At 36.6% G+C, this 18,136-nt stretch overlaps 1 non-coding gene across 1 annotated transcript; it reads left to right on the plus strand.

The window, feature by feature from the left end:
• Positions 1 to 5,438: 5,438 nt before the first annotated feature.
• Positions 5,439 to 5,545, plus strand: LOC133035236 (small nucleolar RNA R71). Its single transcript, XR_009686514.1, has one exon. It is a non-coding gene; the product is annotated as a small nucleolar RNA R71 (small nucleolar RNA).
• The last annotated feature ends 12,591 nt before the right edge of the window (positions 5,546 to 18,136 follow it).

Consider the following 18,136-nt stretch of genomic DNA (forward strand, 5'->3'; position numbering starts at 1 on the left):
TTTTTCAAAGTAAGGTAATTAGTTTAAGATACTTAATTTGATATTTAATTAAATTTTAAAAAATTATTTAAGTTAAAAAATTTTGTTATTTTAGAACAACTTAAATTAGATATTTTTTAGAAATTTATTTTAATATATTTTATATAAATTTTGAAATTACACATTATATATATGTATAGATTTTCGAAATTATTATTTGAAAATTAAATTAAAGTTGAAAAATATTTTTTTTAGATCAACTTAAATTAAGTAATTGTCATTAATAAAATATATAGATTACAATAAATGATTAATTAAAAAATACATTATTTTAAATAATGAGCTTTTTTCGAAGAGATATTCGATCTCCATTTGTGGTCTTACAATGGTTAAATATTTTTAATATAACCTCGAGACGCTAGACTTCGTCCCCCTTATGGATGGTTATTCATTGAAAGCATTTAACACCGTAACATCTCATATGATAAGTATTTTGTATGTTTTCGTCTCCATTAGACTCTCTCCTACGGTGACTACTTAGAGATAAATTTACAGAATATGAAATAATGGTAGAAACTCATAAAATGAGAATAACCTTGACTCTCGCCTACCAGGACAACGTTGGATTCTCATTTTGATCAAATAAAAGGTTGCTAAAATGGTGTCCATTTTAGATGAGTTGACTACTCTATTCAACTAATGTTATCTTTGACTCTCGCCCACCGGGACACTATTTTTTATTATGTTGGAAACCTTGGAAAATAATAAATATGTTTAGTTTTTGGTATTTTTGAAAACATATTTGCTTTACTTGTTATTTTCTGAACTTGTGTATGAATTTATTGAACCAATAATTTATTTTTGTTTATTGATATTTGTAGTGTCAATATGTAAACCCCACCCCCCGATCCTCATCTAGAATACACCTTTAGGAATGAACTTCAAAGTGTGAAGATGACACCTGATCAGAGTATCACTTCACGCTTGCTCATGATGAACATGAAATTCAAAAAGTAGCTATGTTGGGAATTGTTTTATCTGGAGAGCAAAGAGTTCATTTTATTCTCAACAGGTTATCACCTGAGTTTCACCAATTTATTTTAAACAATTGGAACTCGTCCGACATAGACAAGCTGGACGCTAAATTGCGTGCTTATGAACGGACATTGTCACTTGCATGGAGATCCTTCTCCAGTAATGCAAATAAGGGCGAAAGGAAAGTTGAAGATATTTGTTACGAAAATTCTGTTTATTACGCAAGTGTACGTATCAAGTAGTATCTCACGCAAGTGAGGTCGAACCACAGGGAATTGGATTAAGTACAACTAAACTATACTTATGATTCTATTTGGTAAAATAGTAAGTTTGCAATTTTAAAAGTAAATAACTCAGAAATTAAAGAGAAAATAAACGAAGATTAATCAAGATGAGAGATTAGGGAGGTGAATCCTGTTGATAAGCTACCTATGTTAATACCTAATTGCTATCCTTATCTCAATGTGAAAGACAGATTATAAATTAACCTAACTCTTTTTAGATCTTTTAGGTTCTAAATAATACGTTCTCTAATTAACTTCTTAACTAGATCAACACAAAATCAGCATTAAGCAATAATCTATTAGTCACTGAGGCTATGTAAATACTTTCGTTTTACATCAAAACCTAGACTATCCAAATTTTAGCATTCCCAATTCTCACTTTTCAGATTTCGAATTAGGATCATAAAACATGTAAAAGGTGATCAAGCTTGCACATGAAATTAAACACAAATAAAGATAGTATTCACACATAAGATGAAGGAATGGCAATTATTTATTAACTAGGCATAAACTTAAACAACAATCATCATCCTCCCTTATTGGGAAATTTAGTTCATAATAACTCTAAAAACATCCATGATTAATTCAGAAATAAAAACAAACATAAAGAAGAATAAAAAGGGTAAAAGAAAGAAACTAGAAGGTGGTATCGCTCCGGGTCTTCAAGATAGCTTCCTCTCCACTTGCCTCCACTATTAGGTCTGTTTTTGCTTAGTTCTGACCTTCAATGTCGTATTCCTTATATAGGGATGAGTGGTGTGCCTCCAATTGAGTGAAAAATCAAAATTAGGTCAAATCTGCGATTTCCGTACCTAGTCGCGACTAGCATTTAAGCTGGTCGCGACTACAGGCAAAACTCAAAAAACCGAGTTTCTGCCAAACTCACGAAGTCGCGACTAGGGTCGCGACCAGGAAAAAGGGTCGCGACCTGGCTCTCTGGAGGTCGCGACTACTGATGCTTCTGGAACCGAATTTTCAATTTTTTCCAAGTTTGTCCCAGTTTTTCGCCATTTGACTGAATTCGAACTTTAACACCCCGGGAACCTAAAATAATGAAAATAAAGCGTAAAACTGCTCCAAAAGACACCAATAGACGAGATAATGCTAACTTTAAAGACCCAAAATATAGGTTAATTATAACCTAACAAAATCCCCCAAACTAGATTCTTACTCGCCCCCGAGTAAGATAAAAAAACTAACTACGCTATCAGATAATCACTACGCTGCTGACTCATGCTCTGTTTTCTTCCTTGCATAAACTAGAATTTTGATCCTACTAACTCTAACAATTAACTCGGATGCTCAATTAACAACACTATGTACAACTGCAACAATCTACTCAAATATGAAACATTGTAATAACGTTTTACTCTTTCCATTAGTTCCACATCCCGATAACTCATAAGCTTGCATGTTTACCTTTCTCCACTAATGTTGACAGTATTCTTTGGAATCATTAGATCTTTTCAAGGCTTAGGTAATATGGCTCAGATATTCAGGGATAGGCAAGAGACAATTTTGGCTCAAGATATCATAAGCACACAAACAGAACCCCAAGCTTTTTACTTTTCTTTTTCTAAAACCCCATACTGTTCCCAAGTTTACCAAGATTGAGAGAAGATATATTTCTTTATTTTCCAACATCACTGAAATCATATTCTTTACTTCTTTTTTTTCTCAATGCTTTGTTTTTTTCTTTTTTTTTTCAGTGACATTGAATTCCACAATTTTTTCTCTTCTTTCTTCTCAATCTTACACAAATTTTTCTCCCTCTCACTATTTCGTCACACTAAATGTTTCTTTTCCCCCAAACTAATCATATAGCTTATGATATCATGGATAATCATGGTGAGAATAAAAATTAATAGTGTGGTTGCAAAATTTCAAATCAGTGAGTGAAAACACAACAGGTTAAGACTCAAAAGGGTAACTAGGGATACACATTATGGTAGGCTTGAAAGGCTCAAACTATCCAACAAATGCCTAAGTCATATTCCAATTGAACACTATCAAGGATTTCACCTCAAAAGAATAATCATACAAGTTCTAAGCTATCCTGTCAATCTTACCACAAACCATAGTAAAACAGTTATAACAATTTTCACAACTTGAGTATTTGCAGAAAAACACAGGTTTCTAAGCATCCAAACTAATCCAAAGAGTTAACAAAATCAAGCACACAGTTATTTTACAGTTTCAGATCACATCACACTAATCAGCAGTGTACAACTATCATCAAGCTTATTGCCATTCCTTGACTAAAACAAAAAACTAAAACAGAAAATTAAAATGCAGAAATTAAAGTGCAGAATTTAAAATTTTTAAGTCTCTCCCCCCAAACTAAATATTACATTGTCCCCAATGTATACAGTAATATGCAGAGAGAAGAAACTTACCTGAGACCCTTTTTAGAAAGGGTTGGGTGGACCCTTTTCATCCAAAAGAGCTCTCGTACTAAATGAAGAAAATTGACCACCAATAGTGTTGATTTCAGATTTTTGCACAAGAGTAAGCTCACCTTCAGAACTACCACACATCAATCTTTTCCAACGACGCTGAATCGTTCGAAGTCGCTCTTTAGGCTTTGCTTTCTTCTTATCAGCTTTAACAAAAGAACCCTTCACCATCTCAATCTTACAACAGGTAGGAATGTCAGTTGGGGCAAAAACATTAAAATGGACCTCTTCATCTTGCACTCTCAACTTTAACTCTCCCTTTTGAACATCTATTACTGCTCGACCCGTGGCTAAGAATGGTCTTCCCAAGATAATGGGAATAGTTGAATCTTCCTCCATATCAAGAATTAGGAAATCAGCAGGGAAGATAAACTTACCAACCTTCACCAGTACATCTTCAATTATCCCACGAGGATGAGTCAAAGAACGATCTGCCAGTTGTAAAGTCACTGTTGTAGGCTTTGCTTTTCCCAATCCTAGCCTCTTGAAGACAGACAAAGGCATTAGATTAATGCTTGCTCCTAGATCACATAGAGCTTTAGTTTCCATCGAACCCCCTATAGAGCATGGAATATTGAAACTACTCGGATCTTTAAGCTTGGGCGGTAGTTTCTTTTGCAAAATGGCGCTACACTCCTCAGTTAATGCCACTGTTTCATAGTCCTCCAATTTTCTCTTCTTCGACAATATCTCCTTCATGAACTTCACATAACGGGGCATTTGTTCCAAGGCTTCAGCAAAAGGAATGTTGATGTGTAGTCTTTTGAAGACCTCTAGAAATTTTGTGAACTGCTTGTCTAGATTGGTCTTACGGAGTCTCTGAGGATAAGGTATCTTTTCATGATGATCAATACTGATTGGTGGGGACTGTTGTGGTTGTGTTGAGCTATCAGTAGCCTTCTCTACTGTTGGTGTTGGGGTTGGCACTGGTTGAACTTTAATCTCCTTATTTACATCAATTGGTTGTGTCAATTCAGGCCCATCATACTTCTTACCGCTCCTCAGGGTAATTGAATTGCAGTTTTCCTTAGGATTAATTTCAGTTGTACTAGGCAAATTTCCTTGAGGACGGGTTGCTACCTGAGTTGCTAGTTGGCCCATCTGAGTCTGCAGGTCTTTAATGGAAGATCTAGTTTCAGTCATGAATTGTAGCAATAAATCTGTCTGCAAACCAGAATTTCCACCAAAGGTTTGTTGCTGATTAAACTGTTTATTCTGATTCTGGTTCTGATTTCGTTGCTGATAGAACCCACTGTTTCTTCGGTTATTACCCTGGTTGAACCCATAGTTGTTGTTATTGTTCGGTGAATAGTTTCCAATGGCTTTAGCTTCATCCATTGGCAAATAATCCACATCAGCTTGACATTCTGAAAAGTGATGGCTTCCCCCACGTAACTCACACACAACTTGGGCTTGTTTAGCTTGCCCTGCAATTATCTTCGTCAATGCCTCAACCTGTGCTGTCAACTTTGTGATGGCATCAACCTCTAACACACCAGCTACCTTCTTTGATTGACTCCTCTCAGTTGGCCACTGTTGATTGTTTAGAGCCATCTCCTCCAATAGATCATAAGCCTCATTAGCACTCTTCCTCATAAAGGCTCCTCTAGCTGCTGCATCTATCAAAGTTCTTGTGTTTCCTACCAACCCATTGTAGAAGTTGTGGACCAGCATCCACTTCTCTATACCATGGTGAGGGCACTTTCTGATCAGATCTTTAAACCTCTCCCAAGCCTCATGGAGAGATTCATTATCTTGTTGGCAGAAGTTATTGATTTCTCCTCTCAGCTTTGCAGAGTTGGCTGGAGGAAAGAACTTTGACAAGAATTTCGTTGCCAGATCATTCCAGGTGGCGATAGAGTTGGGTGGCAAGGAGTTTAGCCAACTCTTGGCTCGTTCTCTAAGAGAGAATGGGAACAGTCTCAGTCGAATAGCATCGTCACTAACTCCATTAACTTTAAAAGTTTCACAAAGTTCCATGAAGTTAGAGAGATGCAGGTTAGGATCTTCAGAAGGGAGGCCACCAAACTGAACTAAAGACTGCACCATTTGAAGTATGGCAGGTTTGATCTCAAAGTTGTTTGCATCCACTGCCGGTGGCCTGATACACGACTGCACTCCTGTCAGAGTAGGGAGAATGTAATCTCTCAAGCTGCGGCCATTAGCTTGATCTTCTACTGCGCCACCATTGCCTCCATTGTTTGCAGCATTAGCAGCCATGATGTCTGAAGTTTCAGCAGTTGCTGAAACTCCATCTTGCCTCTTGTTCTTTCGGTTTCTCTTACAAGTTTTCTCGATTTCGGGATCAACTGGTAATATCACAGCTTGTCCTTGATAGTGCATACACTTATGATTCCTGAAATAGATCACGAAAATATTGCAAGAATGTTAGATATTAGCTGTAAAAGAATTAGTTATTTAGTAGATATTTATTAGTTTCCTATTTTTTGGTAGTTTCCCTTTTATGTCTCCTAACTTTGTATATAAATATGTATTATTTTATAAAATCAATACACAATTCGAATCACTATTTTCTACATGGTATCAGAGCATTGTGATTCAAAATTCGAAATTCGAAATTAGGGTTCTGAAAAAAAAAAAAAGAAAAAAAAAAAAAAATTAGGGTTTGAGTTTAGGGTTGTTTTTTCGAAAACCCTATTTGGAGTGACCATTTTTACTCACCGCCCACATAGGAGGACTGCCCAGCCGCCGGACTGCAAAACCCAAAAGTTCGGCGTCCAGATTCACCGCGCGTGGGGCCCACGCGGCGTCGTCCGTCGCTGCCGACCGTCCCACGCGCCGTCGCGTCCGGCGTCTTCTCCGGTGGCGGTCGACGCCCTTCCCACTCCTGCTCCGTTCTCGTCCTCCTTGCTTCGGTTTTCGGCGGTTCTTCGCATTTTGTGGTTTGATACTTTTGTCTTCTTTGTGTTTGGGTATCTATTCCTTTGAGTTTGCTCTCTTCCTTTTTCTGTCAATTTTTTTTTTGGTTTCGAGATTATGGCAGAGATAAAATCAGATTTGAAATCAATCGTTGTTTCTGATGTGGTTCCCGTGATGTCTAAAATCACGGACCATAAGTTGATTGGTTCGAATTATTTAGAATGGAGTAAGACGATTCGACTGTATTTGAGGAGTATTGACAAAGATGATCACTTGACTGACGATCCTCCTGAAGAAACAAACGATTCAAGGAAAATATGGCTCCGTGAGGATGCTCGCTTGTTCCTTCAAATTCGAAATTCTATCGATAATGAGGTAATTAGTTTGATTAATCATTGTGAATTGGTTAAAGAACTAATGGGTTACTTGGAGTTTTTGTATTCTGTCAAAGACAACATATCTCGCATATATGATGTTTGCAAAGCTTTTTATCGCGCGGAGAAACAAGATAAGTCTCTTATGAATTATTTTATGGCTTTCAAGAAAACATATGAAGAACTTAATGTGTTATTACCGTTTAGTCCTGATGTAAAAGTTCAACAGCGCCAACGAGAACAAATGGCTATTATGAGTTTTCTTGCAGGACTCTCATCTGAATTTGACTCTGCAAAGTCACAATTTCTCTCTGGTTCTGATGTCTCCTCTTTACAAGATGTGTTTACTCGTGTTCTTCGCACAGAGACTACCTCTTCAACTCCTCTTAATAGCGCCTTGGTGAGTCGTAATAATTCTGCACCGGAAAGAAACTCTACTCCAAGTTGATTTAAAGGAGGTAATTCACAAGGACCTGATAACCGCACACCAAATTCTGGGAGCATCATGTGCAATTATTGTAAGAAACCAGGCCACACCAAGTTTGAGTGTAGGAAGTTACAATTTAAGCATCGACAACAACACTCTGCCAATATTGCAAGCACTAGTGATGCATCTGACAAATCGGTCCTTATTTCTGCTGATGAATTTGCCAAGTTCTCAAGGTATCAGGAAACACTTAAGTCTTCATCTTCTTCTGTCACTGCGATTGCTGATTCAGGTAACTCTAATGCCTGCCTTCTTTCCAAATCCTCAAAATGGGTCATTGATTCTGGTGCCACAGATCATATGACAGGTAATTCCCGTCTCTTTTCCACTTTTCAGTCTCACAGTCCCACTTCTGTTGTCACCTTAGCTGATGGGTCAACAGCTTCTGTTCTTGGATCTGGCACTAATGTTCCTACACCTATGCTGTCTTTATCATCAGTCTTACATTTACCTGATTTGTCCTTTAATTTGCTTTCTGTTAGTCAACTCACTCGTAATCTAAATTGTTGCATCTCATTCTTTCCTGATCATTGTTTGTTTCAGGATCTTATGACGAAGAAGATTATTGGTAAAGGACATGAATCTGGTGGCTTGTATGTTCTTGACCCACTTCCGCCAACCTCTATTGCTTGTTCGAGTGTTGCTTCCGCTTTTGAGGCTCATTGTCGTTTAGGTCATCCATCCCTTCCTTTGCTCAAGAAACTGTGTCCCCAATATAGTAGTTTATCTTCGTTAGAATGTGAGTCATGTCAGTTTGCCAAACATCATCGTGTTAGTTTGAGTCCACGTGTCAATAAACGTGCTAGTGTTCCTTTTGAGTTAGTTCATTCTAATGTTTGGGGTCCTTTTCCTATTTTGTCTCAACCTGGATTCAGGTATTTTGTTACTTTTGTGGATGATCATTCTCGTTTAACTTGGTTATATTTAATGAAAAATCAATCTGAGTTGTTTTCTATATTCTGTGCTTTTTGTGCTGAGATTCAAACTCAATTTAATGTCTCTATTCGTACTTTGAGGAGTGATAATGCCAAAGAGTACATGTCTGCTCAATTTCAATCTTATATGACCTCTAATGGCATGCTTCATGAAACTTCTTGTGTTGATACGGCACCTCAGAATGGTGTTGCAGAACGTAAAAACAGACATCTTCTTGAAACTGCACGTGCTCTCTTGTTTCAAATGAAAGTCCTTAAACCTTTTTGGGCCGATGCAGTTTCCACGGCATGCTTTCTTATTAATCGCATGCCCTCCTCTGTTCTTAATGGTGAAATTCCATTTAAAATTCTTTTTCCTAATAAGTCATTATTTCCAGTTGCTCCGCGAGTATTTGGTAGTGTTTGTTTTGCTCGCGATGTCCGTCCATCTGTCACCAAATTAGACCCTAAGGCACTAAAGTGTGTCTTTCTTGGTTATTCTCGTCTTCAGAAAGGGTATAGGTGTTACTGTCCTGATCTCAACAAATATCTTGTTTCTATTGATGTTACTTTTGTAGAAAATACACCTTATTTTTCATCTTCCACTACTTCTACTAGTCAGGGGGAGGATGATGATTTGTTGGTTTATTCTGTCACATCCTATGCGCCTGCTCCATGTTCTGGCGGGTCTCTTGTTCCTTCACCTGCCTCGGTCGTCACCCCCACAATGTCTACACCTCCACCACCTCCACCACCTCTACCACCTCCACCACTCCCTCGGCCACCTATAGTGTACACCAGGCGCCCCCCTCCTCCACGCCCTGTTTCATGTCCTGCACCTGCATCTTCGTCATCAGATCTGGACATCTCAGATGATCTTCCCATTGCACTACGTAAAGGTAAACGCCAATGTACTTTTCCTATTACTTCTTTTGTGTCTTATAATCATCTCTCCTCTTCTTCTTGTTCTTTTATTGCTTCTCTTGATTCTATCACTATTCCTAAAACTGTTCGAGAAGCGATGTCTCATCCTGGTTGGCTTGCTGCAATGATAGAAGAGATGAATGCGTTGGTTGCGAATGGTACTTGGGTCTTGGTTGATTTACCTTCCGGAAAATAGGCCATCGGGTGTAAATGGGTGTTCACGGTTAAATTCAATTCAGACGGCACAGTTGCTCGCTTAAAGGCCCGTCTTGTTGCCAAGGGTTATGCTCAAACCTATGGAGTGGACTATTGTGATACTTTTTCTCCTGTTGCTAAACTCACATCTGTTCGACTGTTCATTTCCATGGCAGCTACTCATCATTGGCCTTTGCATCAGCTTGATATTAAAAATGTTTTTCTTCATGGAGATCTTGAGGAAGAAGTATATATGGAGCATCCTCCTGGGTTTGTTGCTCAGGGGGAGTTAGGACGAGTTTGTCATCTTCGCAAATCTTTATATGGATTGAAACAAAGCCCTCGTGCTTGGTTTGGTAAATTTAGTCAGGCTGTTGAGAAGTTTGGTTTGTTGAAAAGTAAGTCAGATCATTCTGTGTTTTATAAACGATCAACTGTTGGTATCATTTTGTTAGTGGTGTATGTTGATGACATCGTTATTACTGGAAATGATACTAAAGGCATCTCATCCCTTAAGTCTTTCATTCACACCCCGTTTAACACGAAAGATTTAGGGGAACTCAAGTATTTCTTGGGGATTGAAGTTACTCGGAGTAAACAAGGTATTTTTCTGTCTCAAAGAAAGTATGTACTTGATTTGCTAACTGAGACAGGGAAATTGGGATCAAAACCTTGCAATGCTCCAATGAATCCAGCTGTGCATCTTACACGTGATGGGAAACCATTTGAAGATCTTGAGAAATATCGCAGGTTAGTTGGAAAGTTGAATTATTTAACTGTGACTCGTCCAGATATTGCATTTCCAGTTAGTGTTATCAGTCAGTTCATGTCTTCCCCAACAATTCATCATTGGGCAGCATTAGAACAAATTTTATGTTACTTAAAAGGAGCACCAGGACGAGGTATAGTTTACAAGGATCATGGACATACCCAGATTGAGTGTTTTTCTGATGCCGATTGGGCAGGCTCCAAGGTAGATAGACGATCCACTTCAGGATATTGTGTATTTGTTGGGGGCAATCTGGTCTCTTGGAAGAGTAAGAAACAAAATGTTGTATCTAGATCCAGTGCTGAATCAGAATATAGAGCTATGGCCCAGTCCGTGTGTGAGGTAATATGGATTTATCAGCTTTTGACTGAATTCGGGTTTAAGACTTCTATTCCAGCAAAATTATGGTGTGATAATCAAGCTGCTCTTCATATTGCCTCGAATCCCATATTCCACGAGCGAACTAAGCACATTGAGATTGATTGTCATTTTGTTCGTGAGAAAATTCAACAAGGTCTGATCTCCACAGGATATGTGAAGACCGGAGAACAACTAGGAGATATTTTTACAAAGGCTTTGAATGGGGTGCGGGTCGATTATCTTTGTAACAAGCTGGGCATGATTAACATCTATGTTCCAGCTTGAGGGGGAGTGTTAGATATTAGCTGTAAAAGAATTAGTTGTTTAGTAGATATTTAGTAGTTTCCTATTTTTTGGTAGTTTCCCTTTTATGTCTCCTAACTTTGTATATAAATATGTATTATTCTATAAAATCAATACACAATTCGAATCACTATTTTCTACAAAGAAAAAGGTTAGAAAAATCAGCAAGAGAAAATATACCAAAGTAGAAGTTAGTATAATTTGTGTAATATTAATCTTTAAACAATTCCCCGGCAACGGCGCCAAAAACTTGTTACGAAAATTCTGTTTATTACGCAAGTGTACGTATCAAGTAGTATCTCACGCAAGTGAGGTCGAACCACAGGGAATTGGATTAAGTACTACTAAACTATACTTATGATTCTATTTGGTAAAATAATAAGTTTGCAATTTTAAAAGTAAATAACTCAGAAATTAAAGAGAAAATAAACGAAGATTAATCAAGATGAGAGATTAGGGAGGTGAATCCTGTTGATAAGCTACCTATGTTAATACCTAATTGCTATCCTTATCTCAATGTGAAAGACAGATTATAAATTAACCTAACTCTTTTCAGATCTTTTAGGTTCTAAATAATACGTTCTCTAATTAACTTCTTAACTAGATCAACACAAAATCAGCATTAAGCAATAATCTATTAGTCACTGAGGCTATGTAAATACTTTCGTTTTACATCAAAACCTAGACTATCCAAATTTTAGCATTCCCAATTCTCACTTTTCAGATTTCGAATTAGGATCATAGAACATGTAAAAGGTGATCAAGCTTGCACATGAAATTAAACACAAATAAAGATAGTATTCACACATAAGATGAAGGAATGGCAATTATTTATTAACTAGGCATAAACTTAAACAACAATCATCATCCTCCCTTATTGGGAAATTTAGTTCATAATAACTCTAAAAACATCCATGATTAATTCAGAAATAAAAACAAACATAAAAAAGAATAAAAAGGGTAAAAGAAAGAAACTAGAAGGTGGTATCGCTCCGGGTCTTCAAGATAGCTTCCTCTCCACTTGCCTCCACTATTAGGTCTGCTTTTGCTTAGTTCTGACCTTCAATGTCGTATTCCTTATATAGGGATGAGTGGTGTGCCTCCAATTGAGTGAAAAATCAAAATTAGGTCAAATCTGCGATTTCCGTACCTAGTCGCGACTAGCATTTAAGCTGGTCGCGACTACAGGCAAAACTCGAAAAACTGAGTTTCTGCCAAACTCACGAAGTCGCGACCAGGGTCGCGACCTGGAAAAAGGGTCGCGACCTGGCTCTCTGGAGGTCGCGACTACTGATGCTTCTGGAACCGAATTTTCCAATTCTTTCCAAGTTTGTCCCATTTTTTCGCCATTTGACTGAATTCGAACTTTAACACCCCGGGAACCTGAAATAATGAAAATAAAGCGTAAAACTCCTCCAAAAGACACCAATAGACGAGATAATGCTAACTTTAAAGACCCAAAATATAGGTTAATTATAACCTAACAATATTGAGAATAATTCCTCCGACAATCCTACTACTTCAGGCTCAGTTGAGAAGAATAGAGAAAGTGATTACACTTCCTCAGATTATCTTTCACAATAGATTGAACCAACAATAAGAACAATCCAAAAATAGTTAAGGAGTGATTGCAATGCTTTTACATTTGAATCATGTGTTTTTAAGAATGATAAATCCACCTAGATTCTTGATTATAGATCTACAAACCATGTCTGTTGTTCATTGCAATTGCTTGAAAACTGGAATTATTTAAAATTCGGAGAGTTAAAACTTAAATTTGGTAATGGTGAAATGGTATTGGTTAGAGCTAGAGGAAAAGCCAAACTCAAGTTTCAGAACACAATTTTGGGTTTAGACAATGTCTTATTTATTCTAAATTTCAGTAGAAACTTGATTTCTGTTTCATGTTTACAGTTGCAACAACACAAATTGAATTTTTTCAGTTTTGGTTCTATCATTTCTTGAATTGACATTCAAATTTGTGTTGAATCTATGGAACAGGGGCTTGATAACGAATTGTTTAAAGTAGCTAAGCCTAGAAACCACAAAAAGGAAAAGATCGATAATAAAGACGAAACACATCTATGGCACTTACATCTTGATCATATAGGCTATGATAGACTTCACAAGTTAACCAAAGGTGGTCCATTGAAAAATATAACCTTAGGTGAATTACCAGTTTGTGAATCTTACCTAGAACGCAAAATGACAAAATGTTCTTTCTCTGCAAAGGGAGAGCGTGCCAAGGAACCACTAGGCATAGTGCATTCAGATCTTTGTGGACCACTGAATGTCAAAGCTAGAGGTGGTTAAGAGTACTTCGTCACTTTCATCGATGATTACTCTAGATATGGTCATATTTACCTTATGCATAAGAAATCTGAAACGTTTGAAAAGTTTCAAGAATTTATAGCATTGGCTCAAAACCAATTGGGTAAGACCTTAAAGATCTTGCGAACTGATAGGGGTGGAGAATATATGGATATGTAGTTCAAAGATCAATTAATTGAACTTGACATTGAATCCCAATTGACTGCCATTAGCACTCCACGGCAAAATGGAGTTTCAAAAAAAAAGAAATCACACGCTTTTGGAAATGGTTAGGTCCATGCTTAGCTACTCAACTCTACCTACGTCCTTCTGGGGATATGCTATTCAGATGGAAACTGACATTTTAAATGCTGTTCTATGTAAATCAGTCCTTAAGACACCTTTAAAATTGTGGAATGGTCGTATACCTAGTTTACGCCATTACAGAATCTGGGGGAGCCCTACTCATGTCTTAAGAAAGAAAGATGGGAAACTAGAAAAGTGAACCGAGGTTTGCATGTTTGTTGGAAATTCTAAGGAGACTAGGGGTGGACTATTTTATAGTCTCAAAGAGGATAAAGTGTTTGTTTCCACAAACGCCACTTTCCTTGAAGATGAGTATATTAAGAACTTCCTACCGCAAAGCAAAGTAGTATTGGAAGAAATGCTTTTAGATGTAACTCCTTCTAATGTTCCATCCTCTTCTACTCAAGTAGAGGATAATCCCACTCCCTCGGTTGAACCTCTCCAAGTTGATACAATCGAGAATTCTACCACTAATATTCATGTTCAGAAGATCACGACTTCTTGTCGTAGTGGGAGGGTTTCCACAAAACCATCTTGTTATTGCTTGGATGGTGAAATCAATATGGTCGTTGGTGACGGTATTTATGACGATCCATTAACCTATAAATAGGCAATGGCAAGTCCAGAACAGGAACAATGGCCAGCCGACATGGATTCAAAAATGGATTCCATGAATTAGAACAAAGTCTGGGAATATTTAGACGCACCCGATGATTATTGTCCAATTGGATGTAAGTGGGTCTACAAGAAGAAAAGAGGTGCTGGAGGCGAAGTCAAAACTTTCAAAGCTAGACTAGTCGCTAAGGGTTATACCCAAAGAGAAGGTGTGGACTATGAGGAAACTTTTAGTCCGGTCGCCATGCTCAAATCCATCTGAATTCTTCTCTCCATAGCAACTGCTTTCGATTATGAAATTCGGCAAATGGATGTCAAGACAGCTTTCCTTAACATAAATCTTGAAGAAACCATCTATATGGAGGAACTAGAAGGCTATGTTCTTCCAGGGCAGGAAAAGAAAGTTTGCAAACTCAATAGGTCCATTTATGGACTTAAGTAAGCTTCTCGGTCTTGGAATAAAAGGTTTGATGAAATAATAAAGACCTACGGCTTTCACCGAAATGAAGATGAACCTTGTGCTTACCAACTCAAGGATAATCAAGTGGTTGTATTCTTGGTCCTTTATGTTGATGACATTTTGATTATTGGTAACAATATCAAGAAAATGACTGACATTAAGGATTGGCTTGACACTCAATTCGAAATGAAAGATTTGGGTGAAGCTGCTTATGTTCTTGGTATTCAGATCATCAGAATCTGGAAGAACAGATCCCTTGCTCTCTCTCAAACAGCTTGCATTGATAAGGTTTTGGAGAGATTCTCAATGACCAATGCCAAAGGGGCACAGATGCCTTCTAGATTTGGTATCCGTCTATCTAAGGAATAGTTCCCACTGATCCTCAAGAGATAGAGGACATGGGAAGGGTTCCTTATGCTTCAGCAGTTGGAAGTCTAATGTATACAATGTTATGCACTAGACCTGCATATGCTAAGCAGTAGAAATTGTGAGCAGGTATCAGACAAACCCAGGAGAGGAACATTGGACTGCAGTTAAGCATATTCTGAAATATTTGAAAATTACTAAGCATTGTGTGTTAGTCTACAAGGGTGGTGCTTTAAATCCCGTAGGCTATACCGACTCAGATTTCTAGGCTTGTCTTGTGTTACGAAAATTATAAAACAATACGCAAGTGCACGTAATCAAGTAGTAAACTCACGCAAGTGAGGTCGAACCACAGGGAATTGAATTAATTACCACTAAATTATACTTATGATTCTATTCAGCGAATCGATAATTTTCAAGATTTAAACAAAATAAAAGTAATTCAAGAAACTTAAAGAAACACGTGAATATTAATCAAGATGAGAAGATAGAGAGGAGAATCCTGTTGTTTGTTTACCCAATTGTTAATGCCTAATTGCTATCCTGTTCTTGATGTGAATGACAAATTATAAAATTAACCTAACTCTTTTCAGATCTTTTAGGTTCTAAACCACATGTTCTCTAATTAATCTATTAATTAAATTAACATGTAATCAACATTAAGTAATAATCTAAAATAGGTCATGCAAATACTCTCGTTTCACATAGAACCTCGATTATCCAATTTTTGTTGGGTTTTATACCCTAAATAAAACTCGTTTCAATATAATCAGATTTACTTATTAATATACATCAGAAATAACATTTAATGTTGCATGGTTCATTTGATTTATTTCATGATTATATGTACATAATGTATAAATTCATCTAAAACCCTTTTCACATACTTGATCCTGTGTATTGTGCCGTCAACACATTGGAAGTAAACATGACTATGTGAATAAAGTTTCCTAGATTTATCAGACATAAGGTTTTATTGATATGATAATCTACAACAGAGTTTACTTGCATTTGGAGAAGTGCTATGTTCTTTCCAGAGCATTGGTTAAAGTAAAGCTCAGGTTGGATGCATGGAGTATGCATCGGAAGGGACCGATATTTAACTTTGACATAGATTTATTAAACTTACCGTAATATCTATTCAAGTCAATATCGCCTAGTTGATCCTAGATCAAATGTTCTTAATCCTGTTATGATTAGGCTCAATCTTGAAAGGCTATTCGTGTTCTTTGATTTGTTAGTTAAGCCTACTTTTAGGTCAGGGTGATACGTACATTTTGGGAACACAATAGTGCAATTGAGTGGGAGCGCTAGCATAAACATGGAATCTATAGCTTCTATCTGGCGAATAGTAAGCAAAGGATGATCTCCTTCGAGCTTGACCAAACGAACATAAATGGTGGAGTACTCATTTCACATAAGCTGAAATATCATCTATACGGGGTCAAGTGTTTTAAGGATAAAATACATTGTAGGGTGTAACGGTAATCTAATCCCTTTACAGTGTAGATCATTCATATAAAGGATCATTGATCACATTAGGATTATAACAATGGATAACTAATGATGCGTCTATATGGTGGAACATATAGAGCATTCTATATACTGAGAGTGCAATTCTAAGTTCTATGCGTGGATTCAACGAAAAATTAATAAGTTAGTGAATTTTAGTGCTAAATTCTTGATCTACTTATTGGAAGCTCGGTTATATAGACCCATGGTCCCCGCACTAGTTGAGATAATATTGCTTGTAAGACTCGTATAATTGGTTTTGATTAATCAATTATAATTCTCATATTAGACTATGTCTATTTGTGAATTTTCCACTAAGTAAGGGCGAAATTGTAAAGAAAGAGTTAACAGGGGCATATTTGTTAATTATGATACTTTGTATGGTTCAATTAATAAATATGATAAATGAAAATATTATTTAATAATTATTTATAGTTATTAAATAGTTAGAATTGGCATTTAAATGGTTGAATTAGAAAATTGGCATTTTTGAGAAAATCAGATGCAGAAAAGATAAAACTGCAAAATTACGAAAAGTGAGGCCCAAATCCCCTAGTATAGGGCCGACCACTTTTATAGGAATTTACCTCTGATATTTTCATTATTTTAATGCCAAATAATTCAAACCTAGCCCTAGTGGAATGCTATAAATAGATAGTGAAGGCTTCAGGAAATTACACTTTTCTTCTGACACTTCTGATTCAGAAAAAACTGAGCCTCTCTCTCTCCCTATATTTGGCCGAACCCTCTCTCTTTCTTCTTCCTTAAATTTCGAAATTCTTAGTGTATGAGTAGTGCCCACACACAACAAGTGATACCTCAACCATAGTGAGGAAGATCGTGAAGAAAGACTTTCGGCAATAAGGAGTCTCAGCAGCAAAGAATCAGAGAAAGAGATCCAGGTTCAGATATTGATAATGCTCTGCTACAGAAAGGAATCAAGGGCTAGATATCTGAACGGAAGGAGTCATATTATTCCGCTGCACCCAATGTAAGGTTTCTAATATTTTATATGTGTTTATTTCATCGTTTTAGAAAGTTCATATTTAAGGTGTTAATCAACATACTTGTAAGTAGATCTAAGATCCTGGTAAAATAATTCCAACAACTGGTATCAGAGCCATGGTAATTGATTTACTTGCAAGAAATTTGGACTTTAAAACGATTGTTTGTTTGTTTTTGGATGGTATCATGTTGTATTGAGTGTTATTTAATGATTGATTGGTGTTTGTGCATTTTCGTTAAAAATAATTGCATATCTGTTTCTGGAATTATTTTTATTGGATAGTATGGAAAAAATTAAGCAAGATACTTTTTTACAGAACTCAATTTCGATTTAATTTGAATTAGTTATGATTTTTTGAAGATTCGAACAAATCGGAGTTGTGCTGAAATTTTCCTGCGATCGCGAAAACTGTGCGTACAGCTCGCAATTTTTTCGTTTTTCTTCGATTTTTCATGTTTTTTCATGAAATTAACTTCTCATTTTTTGTGTAGTTCTATATTTATACTATTACTATTCCTAATTCAATTCTAATTATCATTATGAATTAATTTAATATTTTTTAAATTTAATTCAAGATATTAGTGTAATTTGAATATAAAAA

The sequence above is a fragment of the Cannabis sativa genome, chromosome 2 (assembly GCF_029168945.1).
Source record: "Cannabis sativa cultivar Pink pepper isolate KNU-18-1 chromosome 2, ASM2916894v1, whole genome shotgun sequence".
NCBI classification, from domain to species: Eukaryota; Viridiplantae; Streptophyta; class Magnoliopsida; order Rosales; family Cannabaceae; genus Cannabis; species Cannabis sativa.